This window comes from Schistocerca cancellata, chromosome 9 (genome assembly GCF_023864275.1).
Source record: "Schistocerca cancellata isolate TAMUIC-IGC-003103 chromosome 9, iqSchCanc2.1, whole genome shotgun sequence".
Lineage (NCBI taxonomy): Eukaryota > Metazoa > Arthropoda > Insecta > Orthoptera > Acrididae > Schistocerca > Schistocerca cancellata.
The window spans coordinates 490,341,526-490,357,850 of NC_064634.1; positions in this window are offsets into that span (position 1 = coordinate 490,341,526).

Below are 16,325 nucleotides of genomic sequence, written 5' to 3' on the forward strand. Positions count from 1 at the left end.
GTAAAGGACTTGGAAGGGCAGCTGAACGGAATGGGCAGTGTCTTGAAAGGAGGGTACAAGATGAACATCAACAAAAGCAAAACGATGATAATGGAATGTAGTCGAATTAAAACGGGTGATGCTGCGGGAATTAGATTAGGAAATGAGACACTTAAAGTAGTAAAGGAGAACCCGGGTTCCCGGGTTCGATTCCCGGCGGGGTCAGGGATTTTCTCTGCCTCGTGATGGCTGGGTGTTGTGTGCTGTCCTTAGGTTAGTTAGGTTTAAGTAGTTCTAAGTTCTAGGGGACTGATGACCGTAGCAGTTAAGTCCCATAGTGCTCAGAGCCATTTTTAGTAAAGGAGGTTTGCTATTTGGGGAGCAAAATAACTGATGATGGTCGAAGTACAGAGGATATAAAATGTAGACTGGCAATGACAAGGAAAGCGTTTCTGAAGAAGAGAAATTTGTTAACATCGAGTATAGATTTAAGTGTCAGGAAGTCGTTTCTGAAAGTATTTGTATGGAGTGCAGCCATGTATGGAAGTGAAACGTGGACGATAAATAGTTTAGACAAGAAGAGAATAAAAGCTTTCGAAATGTGGTACTACAGAAGAATGCTGAGGATTAGATGGGTAGATCATATAAATAATGAGGAGGTATTGAATAGAATTGGAGAAAAGAGAAATTTGTGGCACAACTTGACTAGAAGTAGGGATCGGTTGGTAGGGCATATTCTGAGGCATCAAGGGATCACCAACTTAGCATTGGAGGGCAGCGTGGAGGGTAAAAATCGTACAGGGAGACCAAGAGATGAATACACTAAACAGATTCAGAAAGATGTAGGTTGCAGTAGGTACTGGGAGATGAAGAAGCTTGCCCAGGATAGAGTAGCATGGAGAGCTGCATCAAACCAGTCTCTGGACTGAAGACCACTACAACAACAACAACGGAAAAATCTATAAAATCCTCAGAATCAAGGTAACAAAGGAAACTCTTCTTAAATTGTACAAAAAGATTTCAGCACCACCCATGACATATGGACGTGAGTTGTGGATGGTAAGAAAAAGTAATTGACAGGCATCGGAGAGATGATTCCTAAGAAGAATAGCAGCTTACACGCTCTCCGACATGGAAGTGACCTAAGCAGGAAAAAGTGATTTCATAAACACGAAAAAGGACAGCTCCAGCGTTCGAAATCGAGCTGCAGTCATCATAAAAATAATAATGATGAAAAATAATTGTATTAGGGTATCTAAGAAGGATGGGTGAGCAAGAAAGGAGTGTAAGGACAGGAATGAGGGAAGCATTCAGTAACTCAGAAAGTAAGTTCGCCAAACGATCTGCGTGAAAACCTAAAGGATTTTCGTCTTATGTAAAATCAGTTCAAATGGCTCTGAGCACTATGGGACTCAACTTCTGAGGTCGTCAGTCCCCTAGACTTAGAACTACTTAAACCTAACTAACCTAAGGACATCACACACATCCATGCCCCAGGCAGGATTCGAACATGCGACCGTAGCGGTCGCGGGGTTCCAGATTGTAGCGCTTAGAACCGCTCGGCCACTACGGCTAGTTTATAGCAGGTTGCTGGTGTGACGCTTGGCGACTGAAAAAAGAAGGCTGGCCTTTCCCGTTTACAAGCAGGGTCGTAGGACAGATTCACATAATTGGGACAGCAAGTGGCAAAGCGAGGGTGCGTTGAATGCTCGGTGTTTAAACATGAACAAAATTTCGGATGCCAAAATTTATTCACAACCGATAAAATTAACACTACGCTCCACTAAGCATTTGCGAATCCTTAAAAGACACATCTGATGATGTTAAACAAAGTTAACACATACAAAAACTGCATAGATAGTCTAAATAAGATTAAGTAGTGCAATGATCAATTTATCTTTCTCAACTGAGCTACTAATCAGGTTGAATTAACAACAAGTAACTGTGCCAAATTGTAGTGAATTATGCTTCTTTCCCGCGGAAATATTTTTTATTTTCACAAAATTTTAGAAACCACGCATACAGTTAATCTTGCCCAGAACAGAGTTTAAGTTACATTTATAGAATCTGAGACTCTTAACCCGCCTTCAAAGTACGTAAGAGGTATCCTTACACAAGTACATTAATATACTTAGCGATGTGAGCCATAGTTGCGGGTTCTTTTTTTTTTTTTTTTTTTTTTTCAGCTCTACCAGAACTCAACAGCCATGAGAGGTAATATTGACATATCATAGCAACAACATTCACTACAATATGTGGCTAGTTCTGTACAACTATTAATTACCCAATAGTCACCGTAATTCAAAAATAACTAAAATATCTTATAGTAAGACTTAGTTCTAAATGTGCCACTGAACAGTGTTCTAGTAAATCAGTGCTTCCAACAGCATAGAGCCAGTTACACGTGGCAGAGAGAAATACATAAGAGTCTCTTAATGTTAATGTGCCACAGAATATTTAACAATAATTTACTTTGTCCAACAAGGTAGGACCTGTAACACACGACAACCACACACACGTAAAAAATCCTTTAACCTTTATGTGCCACGGCAGAAGCTCACAGTATTGTACTACATCCAACAGGGCAAAACTTGTTACGCGTGACAATCAAACGGGATGAAATTAAATAGGGTCGCTAGAAAGAAGCAGTTCAACAATACGACCTTCAAGAAACGAACTATCGGCACAAGTGTTGTTAAGAAGCACTTCAGACTATGTAAGTACGCTGTTTATGTTTTCTTATTGGCAACGGTACGTAGCGCTCTGTACGAAAATCACTGGCTGTGCTGTGTGCAGCCTGTGGCTAGTTTGCATTGTTGTCTGCCATTGTAGTGTTAGGCAGCGGCAGCTGGATGTGAACAGCGCGTAACGTTGCACAGTTGGAGGTGAGCCGCCAGCAGTGGTGGATGTGGGGAGAGAGATGGCGAAGTTTTGTAATTTGTCATGAACTGCTACATATATTATGACTATTAAGGTAAATACAGTGTTTGTTCTCTATTAAAATCTTTCATTTGCTAACTATCCCTATCAGTAGTTAGTGCCTTCTGTAGTTTGAATCTTTTATTTAGCTGGCAATAGTGGCGCTCGCTGTATTGCAGTAGTTCGAGAAACGAAGATTTTTGTGAGGTAAGTGATTTGTGAAAGGTATAGGTTAAAGTTAGTCAGGGCCATTGTTTTGCAGGGATCTTTGATAGTCAGATTGCGTTGCGCTAAAAACATTGTGTGTCAGTTTAAGCACAGTCGTGTACAATTGTTCTAAAGGGGACGTTTCAACTCACAGCACCACAAAGCACGATAGCTCAACCAGACTGAATTATTCAGTGCAACGCCGTCCAGCATGCCTCATCATCGTTCGGTGCTTTGCTCCAGCAAAACACCCTTCAACACGGTGCGTGAGACATATTCAATACGCACTTCAACATCGCATAACATGTACCACTACCGCTCAGTGCACTGCTCCTACAAAACATCCTTACCAGTTTGAGACTCCAGACAGCCGCTGATTTCGCTAGCGAAATTCAACACTATCCACCAGCTAACCGAACGACGTGTGCGTAATCTTCACTCCCCCCTTCCGTCCAGACTCGGTAACGCACACAACGGAAGGCAGCACGCCGCAGACACAGCCGCGTGTCCTCCTCGATTCACAGGCGTCGCGCCAGCGAGGAAAAGCTTGGGACAGCACGCCGCAGACAAGTGCTCTGGCTGTTAATTCGATTCCACGCTGCACCGCGTTGTTTCACTTCGGCGGCTATGGCACAACACATTAGGCGCCCCCCCCCCCCCTCCCCCCGCTATCGCTACTTGGCAGCTCGGTGTCCGGGATACGACATTACACATATTGTAATAATAACATATTTTCTGGAAAATCTTGTTTGTCTTGGAGAACAGGAAGTGGCTCTTGGGATGTAAGCGTATGACTATTGGGCCGCCGAGCGGCTGTCGAGTCCAGCGAGATCTGCGCGCGGCTCTGGCAGCAACTGGGAGTCTCTCCGACCCTGAGAAAACTTGAGCAACATGTGCTAGAGGTAGGTGCAACGGCCGGCCGCTGTGGCCGAGCGGTTCTAGGCGCTTCAGTCCGGAACCGCGATGCTGCTATGGTTGCAGGTTCGAATCCTGCCTCGGGCATGTTCCACGTCCTGTAACCCTTCTGATATCCAGTTCATGAAGCGTCGATTATGTCTAATGACAGCAACCGCGGCAATGCTTCGCAATTGCTATATACACTATATCCGGACACCTGGCTGAAAATGACTTACAAGTTGGTGGCGTCCTCCATCGGTAATGCTGGAATTCAATATGGTGTTGGCCCACCCATAGCCTTGATGACAGCTTCCACTCTCGCAGGCATACGTTCAATCAGATGCTGGAAAGTTTCTTGGGGAATGGCAGTCCATTCTTCACGGAGTGCTGCACTGAGGAGATATATCGATGTCGGTCGGTGAGGCCTGTCAAGAAGTCAACGTTCCGAAACATCCCAAGGATTCAGGACAGAACTCTGTGCAGGCCAGTCCATTACAGGGATGTTATTGTCATGTAACCACTCCGCCACAGGTTGTGCATTATGAACAGGTGCTCCACCGTGTTGAAAGATGCAATCGCTATCCCCGAATTGCTCGTCAACAGTAGGAAGCATGAAGGTGCTCAAAACATCGATGTAGGCCTGTGCTGTAATAGTGCCACGCAAAACAACATGGGATGCAAGCCCCCTCCATGAAAAACACGACCACACCATAACACCACCGCCTCCGAATTTTACTGTTGGCACTACACACGCTGGCAATGACGATCACCGGGCATTCGTCATCGGATGCCCACATTGTGTACCCTGATTCGTCACTCCACACAACGTTTTTCCACTGTTCATTGTTTCCAATGTTTACGCTCCTTACACCAAGCGAGGTGTCGTTTGGCAGTTACACTATTCTTTATGAGTTTTGACCATGTTACACATATTGCGGTTTAATTGTGCCGCCGGCCGTTGTGGCCGAGCGGTTCTAGGCGCTTCAGTCTAGAACCGCGCTGCTGCTACGGTCGCAGGTTCGAATCCTGCATCGGGCATGAATGTGTGTGATGTCCTTAGGTTAGTTAAAGTAGTTCTAAGTCTAGGGGACTGATGACCTCAGATGTTAAGTACCATAGTGCTTAGAGCCATTTGAACCATTTTTTTAAATTGTACCACGTCCTGTTACCCTTCTGATATCCTGTGCCGCTCGACCATGAAATCCCATTCTCACCTCCCACCTAACTGTCATAGTACTTGCAATTGATCCTGATGCAGTTTTCAATTCCTGTTTGATGGTCTGGATAGATGTCGGCCTATTATACATTACGACCCTCTTCAATTGTTGGCGGTCTCTGTCAGTCAACAGACGACGCCAGCCTGTACGTTTTTGTGCTGTGCGTGTCCCTTCACTGTTCCGCTTCACTATCACATCGGAAACAGTGTACCTAGGGATGTTTAGGAGAGTGGTAATCTCGCGTACAGACTTATGACACAATCACCTGACCACGTTCGAAGTCCGTGAGTTCCGCGGAGCGCCCCGTTCTGCTCTCTCACGATGTCTCATGACTACTGAGGTCGCTGATATGGAGTACCTTGCAGTAGGTGGCAGCACAATGCACGTAATATGAAAATCGTATGTTTTTGGGGGTGTCAAAAAAAATGGTTCAGATGGCTCTGAGCACTATGGGACTTAACATCTCAGGTCATCAGTCCCCTAGAACTTAGAACTACTTAAACCAAACTAACCTAAGGACATCACACACATCCATGCCCGAGGCAGGATTCGAACCTGCGACCGTAGCGGTTGCGCGGTTCCAGACTGAAGCGCCTAGAACCGTTCGGCCACCAGCGGCCGGCTTGGGGGTGTCCGGATACTTTTGATCACATAATGTATGTCTGGAAACTGGATATACGCCCTAATCTCGTTACGCCCTCTCTCTCTATCCATCTCCTCCTCACCTTGAAAAAGCCCTCACTCGTACTAAACCTCCAGAAATGTCTCAAATTAGTCGGCGAGTACGTAGATGGTGGAATAAGGGGCGTACAGTGTAACTAAAGACGCTTTCCCACCTGATTTTTGCGATAATTAAGGCAGCCCATGCTTGAAATGTCTTAGTAAGCTGCCGCGTAGAGATTCTTTGTATCTGTTACTGCCTATGTTGCACGTAATGGAGCGGGAAGAAAGTTTTTGTGGAAATAATTTTACACGTCATGGTCCGTTTATTTAAGAAACACCGTAAAACGAACTTGGTCACATTGATTGTAAGCTAACTATTAACTGTACGAGAGCATGGTCTACCGCATGGTTAGATCGAAAGGCATTCTGTCGACGGCTGCCGACTATGGCGCACATTCTGTAACTTGAGCGAACAGTCAGTACAGTTCCAGTAACATCGTACATCTCCAGTTACGCCAAAGTTATTAAAACCAACGTCTCTTGGCATTGTAAGAACCTACACTCCTGGAAATGGAAAAAAGAACACATTGACACCGGTGTGTCAGACCCACCATACTTGCTCCGGACACTGCGAGAGGGCTGTACAAGCAATGATCACACGCACGGCACAGCGGACACACCAGGAACCGCGGTCTTGGCCGTCGAATGGCGCTAGCTGCGCAGCATTTGTGCACCGCCGCCGTCAGTGTCAGCCAGTTTGCCGTGGCATACGGAGCTCCATCGCAGTCTTTAACACTGGTAGCATGCCGCGACAGCGTGGACGTGAACCGTATGTGCAGTTGACGGACTTTGAGCGAGGGCGTATAGTGGGCATGCGGGAGGCCGGGTGGACGTACCGCCGAATTGCTCAACACGTGGGGCGTGAGGTCTCCACAGTACATCGATGTTGTCGCCAGTGGTCAGCGGAAGGTGCACGTGCCCGTCGACCTGGGACCGGACCGCAGCGACGCACGGATGCACGCCAAGACCGTAGGATCCTACGCAGTGCCGTAGGGGACCGCACCGCCACTTCCCAGCAAATTAGGGACACTGTTGCTCCTGGGGTATCGGCGAGGACCATTCGCAACCGTCTCCATGAAGCTGGGCTACGGTCCCGCACACCGTTAGGCCGTCTTCCGCTCACGCCCCAACATCGTGCAGCCCGCCTCCAGTGGTGTCGCGACAGGCGTGAATGGAGGGACGAATGGAGACGTGTCGTCTTCAGCGATGAGAGTCGCTTCTGCCTCGGTGCCAATGATGGTCGTATGCGTGTTTGGCGCCGTGCAGGTGAGCGCCACAATCAGGACTGCATACGACCGAGGCACACAGGGCCAACACCCGGCATCAAGGTGTGGGGAGCGATCTCCTACACTGGCCGTACACCACAGGTGATCGTCGAGGGGACACTGAATAGTGCACGGTACATCCAAACCGTCATCGAACCCATTGTTCTACCATTCCTAGACCGGCAAGGGAACTTGCTGTTCCAACAGGACAATGCACGTCCGCATGTATCCCGTGCCACCCAACGTGCTCTAGAAGGTGTAAGTCAACTACCCTGGCCAGCAAGATCTCCGGATCTGTCCCCCATTGAGCATGTTTGGGACTGGATGAAGCGTCGTCTCACGCGGTCTGCACGTCCAGCACGAACGCTGGTCCAACTGAGGCGCCAGGTGGAAATGGCATGGCAAGCCGTTCCACAGGACTACATCCAGCATCTCTACGATCGTCTCCATGGGAGAATAGCAGCCTGCATTGCTGCATAAAGGTGGATATACACTGTACTAGTGCCGACATTGTGCATGCTCTGTTGCCTGTGTCTATGTGCCTGTGGTTCTGTCAGTGTGATCATGTGATGTATCTGACCCCAGGAATGTGTCAATAAAGTTTCCCCTTCCTGGGACAATGAATTCACGGTGTTCTTATTTCAATTTCCAGGAGTGTATTTGGGACCCGTAGATTCGTCCTATTGTCTGAGTGGCCAAAGATAACTTCGTTAGGAAATACTTATTAATAATAATTACTTGATTCGCGCCAGAATACATGTACTTTTCCTACGCATCTCTCTGGTGACGTCACGAGCGATTTCTGCAAGGGCACCTCATCCCACTGGCTCTGAAAACCCCAAATGGCCAACCGCCTCTGCTAGCCAGCGGGGGAACCTACCGCTAGCGTCTTAGGACGCATGTACACGGTCCTTTTGCATAGCACGAGTAGACAGCATGCCCTAAAAAGTACACGGGGAACAGCACGCTCCTTGCTGTGGTAAACTGCGTGCTGTCTACTCGTGAGCCGTCTGATATTGCAGCACGAGTAAACCGTAGCAGGGAAGGGAGGGAGGTATTAGCTGGGGGGGGGGGGGAGGGGCAAAGCTTGTAGCTCACACCATAATTGGTACTCGCACTGATTAGCTCCAGTCGCACTCGTCTTTCTTTGAAAGTTTTGATCACACAAGTTGCAAAAGCTTTGTCCTTCAGGTGGAAAGACAGAGAAACTATTGAGTTTATTGCAAAACACAAAACTCATCCATGTTTCTGGGAGTACCATTAAAGTAGTTTACATGATATTCCCTTTACCATTTAGCCTGACCACGATAATTATTCACTCGCTGTCGCGTGATGATGTCTTGCACACGATTTTCTCTGTGATTAACTGCAAGTCCACAACTTCAACACTGTCATCTGTAATCTTTCTTGTCATGTAGTCTGAATCTGTTTTGCGCAACCATTATGCTACGCACGATTTTTTCTTCTTTTTCAAGTTTAGTTAGTATTTGCTTTTCATAGACTTTGGTTAATATGCCAAATGTACTTTCCACCATCGTTCTTGCTACGGAAAGGCGATGATCAAAGATATTTTTCGCCTCTTGTTGAGTAGTTTTAGCAATCGGTTTCATGAGGCGCATCCAGGAAATTGTCGTTCGGGCCTGAATCCATGTTCAATGTACTTCCATTCATCTTGATTATCTAGCACCTGAAGCAAGAATGTGAAATACATTTTTCTGTACCACTGTCAGTTTCTTTTACGACACAGAATTCAGGCAACACTGTCTCCAAGACTGACAAGAGCATCTGGGATTCGATGAATCGTCATCTGTACACTTTCAGTCTACATCCTCTCAGTCAAAAGAACAGTCTGTCTTTACATCTCCTGACTACCCCACACAGAGAAGAAAGTGAACACATTGCAAAAGGTCGATAAAATTCTGGGTAAAATGAGACAACAAACAAATGACCTTTCGTAAGCTACGGATGATGGATTTCACTCATTTGGGAACAGCGTAGTACGTCATTTAAGAAATTCACCTATTTCTTGTGCTATACGGTAACCGGTAGAAATACAGTGCCTCGTTTGAAACTAACGAGTGAAACTTCTGACCGAAGAATCGCTTTCGGTACCTTGCCAACAGGGAGCAGCTATGAACCAAGATAATCGACAAGAGAAAACGTGCCGTTTCACGTGCACCAAGTTTATCAGTGCAGACGTTCCACGATGCAAATACGGACGAGGCGGCTGAACATTTTTTTCGATGGGGGCATACTGTCTGAAGAGATAAGGAATTCGCTTGTGAACTAAAATCCAGTTTGACTACTTCTTTAAAAAGGGCTCAGGTAGTGTTAAGAGCCACGTCAAACCTGATTTAAATATCGATGAAATGAATACTCATTCGATTATTTATGCATTTTAAAATATGCATTTACAAGTGTGTTTAAACGTGAAGCTACAAGAGGACGTTAAACAGATTTTTAATTGAGTTTTAAAATAATCCTTGTTCCCCCCCCCCCCCCCAATAGTAAACTGTCATAAACTTAAACAATGATGAAGATCTCATTAATATTGTTATTATGGTACGATACACTTCATGAAAAAATTGCTCTATCCCGCCTGTCTTACACTTTGTCTCTTGCTCTACGTTGAAATGTTATTAACATTGTCACAATGATTCATTATATTAAAATCATATTATTATATTTATATTATATTAAACTATACGAAATAAATACGTCGCTTATGAAAGAAATGTTGTATCTGCTTTTATGAAGTCTTCCAGTGCATAGTTTATAGCATCAAATACTTCAGGTAGAATTCTGCTGATGGTGGTAACTGGCAACCGGTATAGAGCTTCACGAGACTTAAGACTTTCTCCTGCAGCTAAATATCGTAACACCACCTCGAGCTTCAGTTGTGCTGGTAATGCTAGTCTCATGTTTGTGTTTCGCTTATGTATGATAAGGGCGACCTTTTGCAGTAATTCTGCAAAATTTTTTTCGTCCATCCGCTAATGGTTTTTGAAAGAACAGGCGTCCTCAAGCTCTAACTAGCCCAACCGATGTTCCCACTTTCTGGAGTCAAAGTATCCACTTTCGTGTCCATATCCGCTTTCTCTTTGGTTTGATTGCTTCTATCATCTCTTAAGAACAAAATAAATCGTTATCCGCAGCAATTCACAAGAAGGCTCTAGAAGCAAAAGATACATTTCAACTGTCTCCAGCACGTCCTCTCCATCGACTGAGAAAAGCACACTATCTGCGTGTTCAACACACACCAGCATGTAGCAGTGAGCAGCATGCGACAAAAATCAGCATGGTAAGTTAGCATACCATTAAAGCACTGTGTACACCCGTCATTACTCCGTACGTACTCCGCCGCTGATACATCCACTGCACGTATGTGAAACAGCAAACTTGAAAATAAAATAAAATGCGCCCTTATCTGCAAATAAAGGTATCTTACAACCTCTCTCTTTGTTCATCACTTCCTCCTGCTCTCTCTCTGTGCATAACCTCCTTCTCCCGCCCTCACCCACCATCCTATCTCTATCTATTTCCTAGGCAATTTCTTGGTAATCCTGCAGCTAGTAATGACCCATAACAAACAGCTGCATTTGCACTAAAAACTTTCGGTCAGTGGAGGGAGAAAGAAAACAGCGTCCACAAACCTGAAGAATACTTTATTCGTATGTTAGCCCCGAAGCAGTTTCATGGTTCAATGGCTCTGAGCACTATGGGACTCAACTGCTACGGTCATAAGTCCCCTAGAACTTAGAACTACTTAAACCTAACTAACCTAAGGACATCACACACATCCATGCCCGAGGCAGGATTCGAACCGGCGACCGTAGCGGTCGTGCGGTTCCAGACTGTAGCGCCTTTAACCGCTCGGCCACTCCGGCCGGCGAAGCAGTTTCATGTCAGAGCTTCCAGATGTCTGATTTTACGAGCTAAACGTAGTGACGTGCCTCGTACTTCGACAGCAAGAGAAAGTAGACCTGATTGTGAAGCCGCATCGCTTTGCAGTGAAGTTTCAAAAGTGCTATTAAAAACGGTAGCTCCTTCTCCAAAACAATCTCATCGCTTTGAAAGCTTCTGCAGCAATAATACTAGAACACTTGGAACTGAAGAAGAAATATTTCGCAACATTTCCAAAACGGTAGAGGAGTAACAACTCGTGGTACAAGACAAACTAATTCGCCAACAAGACATCGATGAAGAAGAAGGTACGTATGTTTGGAGAAACTTAAGAAGGCGCGTCATCTTCATCAGAGAAGAGGACGAAGAGAAATAGAGGAAAGTGGACAGCGTCAGTCTCGCAAACAACTGATTCGTGGACCTATGATCGTTTCATAGAAGCTCGAGAATGTAATGAGCAAATGCCTGTGAGAACGTGCACAGCGCCCTTGCTGCTGCTAGCTTCCTTCCTGATTTGAATTTTTAAGCTTCTAGCCCAGTAGTTCTATTCGTCAAACGAAGACATCAGATTTGTCACAGAAAAATCACCAAATCTGTATCCGAGAGCGAAAGCACTTCGCTGCAGAAAGTCCTTGGCCCAGAAGCAAATTTCCGAATCCAGACTCGAGTCCTCATAGCAAACTACGACAATGATTTTGTTAATAACACTGACAGAATAGGTGTTACAGAGAAAAGCACATGAATCATTTATATGAATTTCTAAATTCTGCGTGGTTATGGGTAAATTTGGAGAGGGTATGGAGGCCAACAGGAACGGGAAACAACTCTTGGATTTCTGTGCCAGTATGGGCTTAGTAATCACAAACCCCTTTTTTAAACATAAGAACATTCACCGGTATACTTGGGAAGGCAGGGGAACCAGATCTGTCATTGACTATATAATAACAGATCAGGAATTCAGGAAGGCTGTGAGGGACACACGTGTATTCAGGGGATTCTTTGATGACACTGATCATTATTTAATCTGCAGTGAAATTGGGATTGTGAGGCCGAAAGTGCAGGAGGTCAGGTCCATATGTAGGAGGATAAGAGTGGAGAAACTTCAGGATAAGGAAATCAGGCACAAGTACATAACAGCGATCTCAGAAAGGTACCAGTTAGTTGAATGTAGTCAATTACAGTCATTGGAAAAGGAATGGACAAGGTACAGGGACACAGTACTAGAAGTGGCTAAAGAATGTCTTGGAACAGTAGTGTGTAAAAGTAGGATGAAGCAAACAGCTTGGTGGAATGATACAGTCAAGACAGCCTGTAAAAGGAAAAAGAAGGCGTATCAAAAATGGCTACATACCAGAACCCAGGTAGACAGAGAAAGTTATGTTGAAGAAAGAAACAAAGCCAAACAGATAATTGCAGCATCCAAGAAGAAATCATGGGAAGACTTTGGAAACAGGTTGGAGACTATGGGTCAAGCTGCTGGAAAACCATTCTGGAGTGTAATTAGCACTCTTCGAAAGGGAGGTAAGAAGGAAATGACAAGTATTTTGGACAGGTCAGGAAAACTGCTGGTGAATCCTGTCGATGCCTTGGGCAGATGGAGGGAATATTTTGAAGAGTTGCTCAATGTAGGTGAAAATGCGATCAATAATGTTTCAGATTTCGAGGTAGAATGGGATAGGAATGATGATGGAAATAGGATCACATTTGAGGAAGTGGAAAAAATGGTCAATAGATTGCAGTGCAATAAAGCGGCTGGGGTGGATGAAATTAAGTCGGAACTCATCAAATACATTGGAATGTCAGGTCTTAAATGGCTACACAGGATAATTGAAATGGCCTGGGAGTCGGGACAGGTTCCATCAGACTGGACAAAAGCAGTAATCACACCAATCTTTAAACATGGAAACAGAAAAGATTGTAACAACTACAGAGGTATCTCTTTAATCAGCGTTGTGGGTAAAATCTTCTCAGGTATTGTTGAAAGGAAAGTGCGAGTATTAGTTGAGGACCAATTGGATGAAAATCAGTGTGGGTTTAGGCCTCTTAGAGGTTGTCAGGACCAGATCTTTAGCTTACGGCAAATAATGGAGAAGTGTTATGAGTGGAACAGGGAATTGTATCTATGCTTTATAGATCTAGAAAAGGCATATGACCGGGTTCCTAGGAGGAAGTTATTGTCTGTTCTACAATATTATGGAATAGGAGGCAAACTTTTGCAAGCAATTAAAGGTCTTTACATGGATAGTCAGGCAGCAGTTAGAGTTGACGGTAAATTGAGTTCATGGTTCAGAGTAGTTTCAGGGGTAAGACAAGGCTGCAACCTGTCTCCACTGTTGTTCATATTATTTATGGATCATATGTTGAAAACAATAGACTGGCTGGGTGAGATTAAGATATGTGAACACAAAATAAGCAGTCTTGCATATGCGGATGACTTAGTTGTGATGGCAGATTCGATTGAAAGTTTGCAAAGTAATATTTCAGAGCTAGATCAGAAATGTAAGGACTATGGTAAGAAGATTAGCATCTCCAAAACGAAAGTAATGTCAGTGGGAAAGAAATATAAACGGATTGAGTGCCAAATAGGAGGAACAAAGTTAGAACAGGTGGACGGTTTCAAGTACTTAGGATGCATATTCTCACAGGATGGCAACGTAGTGAAAGAACTGGAAGCGAGGTGTAGCAAAGCTAATGCAGTGAGCGCTCAGCTACGATCTACTCTCTTCTGCAAGAAGGAAGTCAGTACCAAGACTAAGTTATCTGCGCACCGTTCAATCTTTCGACCAAGTTTGTTGTATGGTAGCAAAAGCTGTGTGGATTCAGGTTACCTTATCAACAAGGTTGAGGTTACGGATATGAAAGTAGTTAGGATGATTGCAGGTACTAGTAGATGGGAACAATGGCAGGAGGGTGTCCACAATGAGGAAATCAAAGAAAAACTGGGAATGAACTCTATAGATGTAGCAGTCAGGGCGAACAGGCTTAGATGGTGGGGTCATGTTACACGCATGGGAGAAGCAAGGTTACCCAAGAGACTCATGGATTCAGCAGTAGAGGGTAGGAGGAGTCGGGGCAGACCGAGGAGAAGGTACCTGGATTCGGTTAAGAATGATTTTGAAGTAATAGGTTTAACATCAGAAGAGGCACCAATGTTAGCACTGAATAGGGGATCATGGAGGAACTGTATAAGGGGGGCTATGCTCCAGACTGAACGCTGAAAGGCATAATCAGTCTTAAATGATGATGATGATGATGATGATGCGTGGTGTCTATTTGTTCTATATCTTGTCTCCCTACCACTTTCGCGCAACGACGCTCTGAGCGTGTTTTTTAGGGAATTGACTAGTTTGAACCTGGGACCTGTTGCTGGTAAGGAGACGCCAGACCACACATGACATGTAGAGTTCAGAAGAGTTCAGTGAGACTAGCGATGATATAACCAAATACTTAATGATTTCAGCGTCAGCTCCACTGCACTCCCTGTAAAATAATCTTAATACTAACTAAATTTAGTGGAAGGGGTTCAAGGCTTTCCTATTTTTAGTTAGCTGGTAAAATAACGTCAAAAAAGCAGTTAAGTTTACCATTGGAAATTTTATTCTACTCACAAAACATTGTTTATAAAATGCACTATTGATAAAAGGAAATGTTTTAATACAGGATGATAAAAACCAACTGCGTTCAACAAAAATGTGGACGAATATTCCCTGAGTGGGTTTCCAAGTTCTACGATGGATCGAAGGATGACCTATGCCATATCATATCTATAATCTAGGTTTAAATTAAGTTTCACAAGAGAGAAACCTATTAAAATGGTCTACAGTGACCCTCAATTATCTTTAATTACTTATCTAACTTAACGTAAATTACAGTGGCTGATGTGGCTTCTCAGTAACTATATAACAGAAAAATCATCGCGTTTCAGATTTTTATTTCAAGTGGCAAATGTGAACACCATGAGCTTTAATTGACGATCGACTCTAGTATTACGCAAAAAGGGAGTGTAACAGATGAGACTTCTGCAGTTCTGAGTGAAGCTTTATGCGCTGTTATGCGGCATCGCGTGCATTCATTACCTTGTCGGTGTTCGTCAGGGGGCGGCGGACAGCACAGCTCCACTCACCTCGCCGTCTCGGAAGCAACTCTCTCCTAACTTCTCCTTACTACAATTTACCGAAGTTGGTTTAAAAATCTATCTGGCTGTGTTTTCATCTGACCAATCAGGGTCTCAATGTTAACCTTAAGCTCCGCCTACAAAAATTCTGTCTATCCAATGAGAATCGTTATACTTTTCGTGGTGGGGCAATGTTTTTAAAGTTTGCAACGTAACAGACACGCGAAAAAGTCTCACGCTAAAACTTGCAGCTGGTGTGGTCCTTTTAGTGTTATTGTAAGATCTATACTGTTCTTCTGGAGGGCTCTGTCTTTTAACATGGGCTGGGGGGTGGTCCTGACATAACAGAGACGCGAAAAAGTCTCACGCTAAAACTTGCGGCTGGGGTGGTCCTAGCGGTAAGCTGGCAACGTGGGTGTCCGTCCGTCCCTTACCGTAGGGCCTTCCAGCTTAACACGGTTCTGCTCTCGGCTTCTGTTCTCGTTTCTCCCCTCGGAACGGCGTCTGTCTCACGGTGGGAAGGTATGACATGCATTTAGGCATTCTTGTGTTACTCTGTGGTATTCCATTTGCTCACTCGTTACTCGTATTACTTTGGTTAATTTGATGTCACGATTTATTCGGAGCTATGTGACATACTACTGGATTTGCTTATCATGTCAGGGTTTTCATGGAAGGTGTTGGATTTGCCTGACACCTTACATATTGAAAAACAATTTTTACAGATTATACGATACTAATTTGTGAACTGTACTGGTTCTATGGTGCCATTATGAGTCAACTAACGACCGAACTCTCACCGAACGCAAAACACAGGTAGTTCTTGTGCACTGAAATGATATGCAGAAGATGACACATTCGTACACTGCACATTATGTTGTCAGTTCAAGCGAAAAATAATGACGGCGTGCTTACAAGTAATGCCACCGTATGTTTAAGTGAATATTCTTAAAGTTATATAGTAAAGATACTACTAACATTCTAGATGATTTATATCTCTTAATTATCTCGCCAGTGGCCATATAGTCGAACACAAAACCAGAAACAAATGGTTCAAATAGCTCTGAGCACTATGGGACTTAACATCTTAGGCCATCAGTC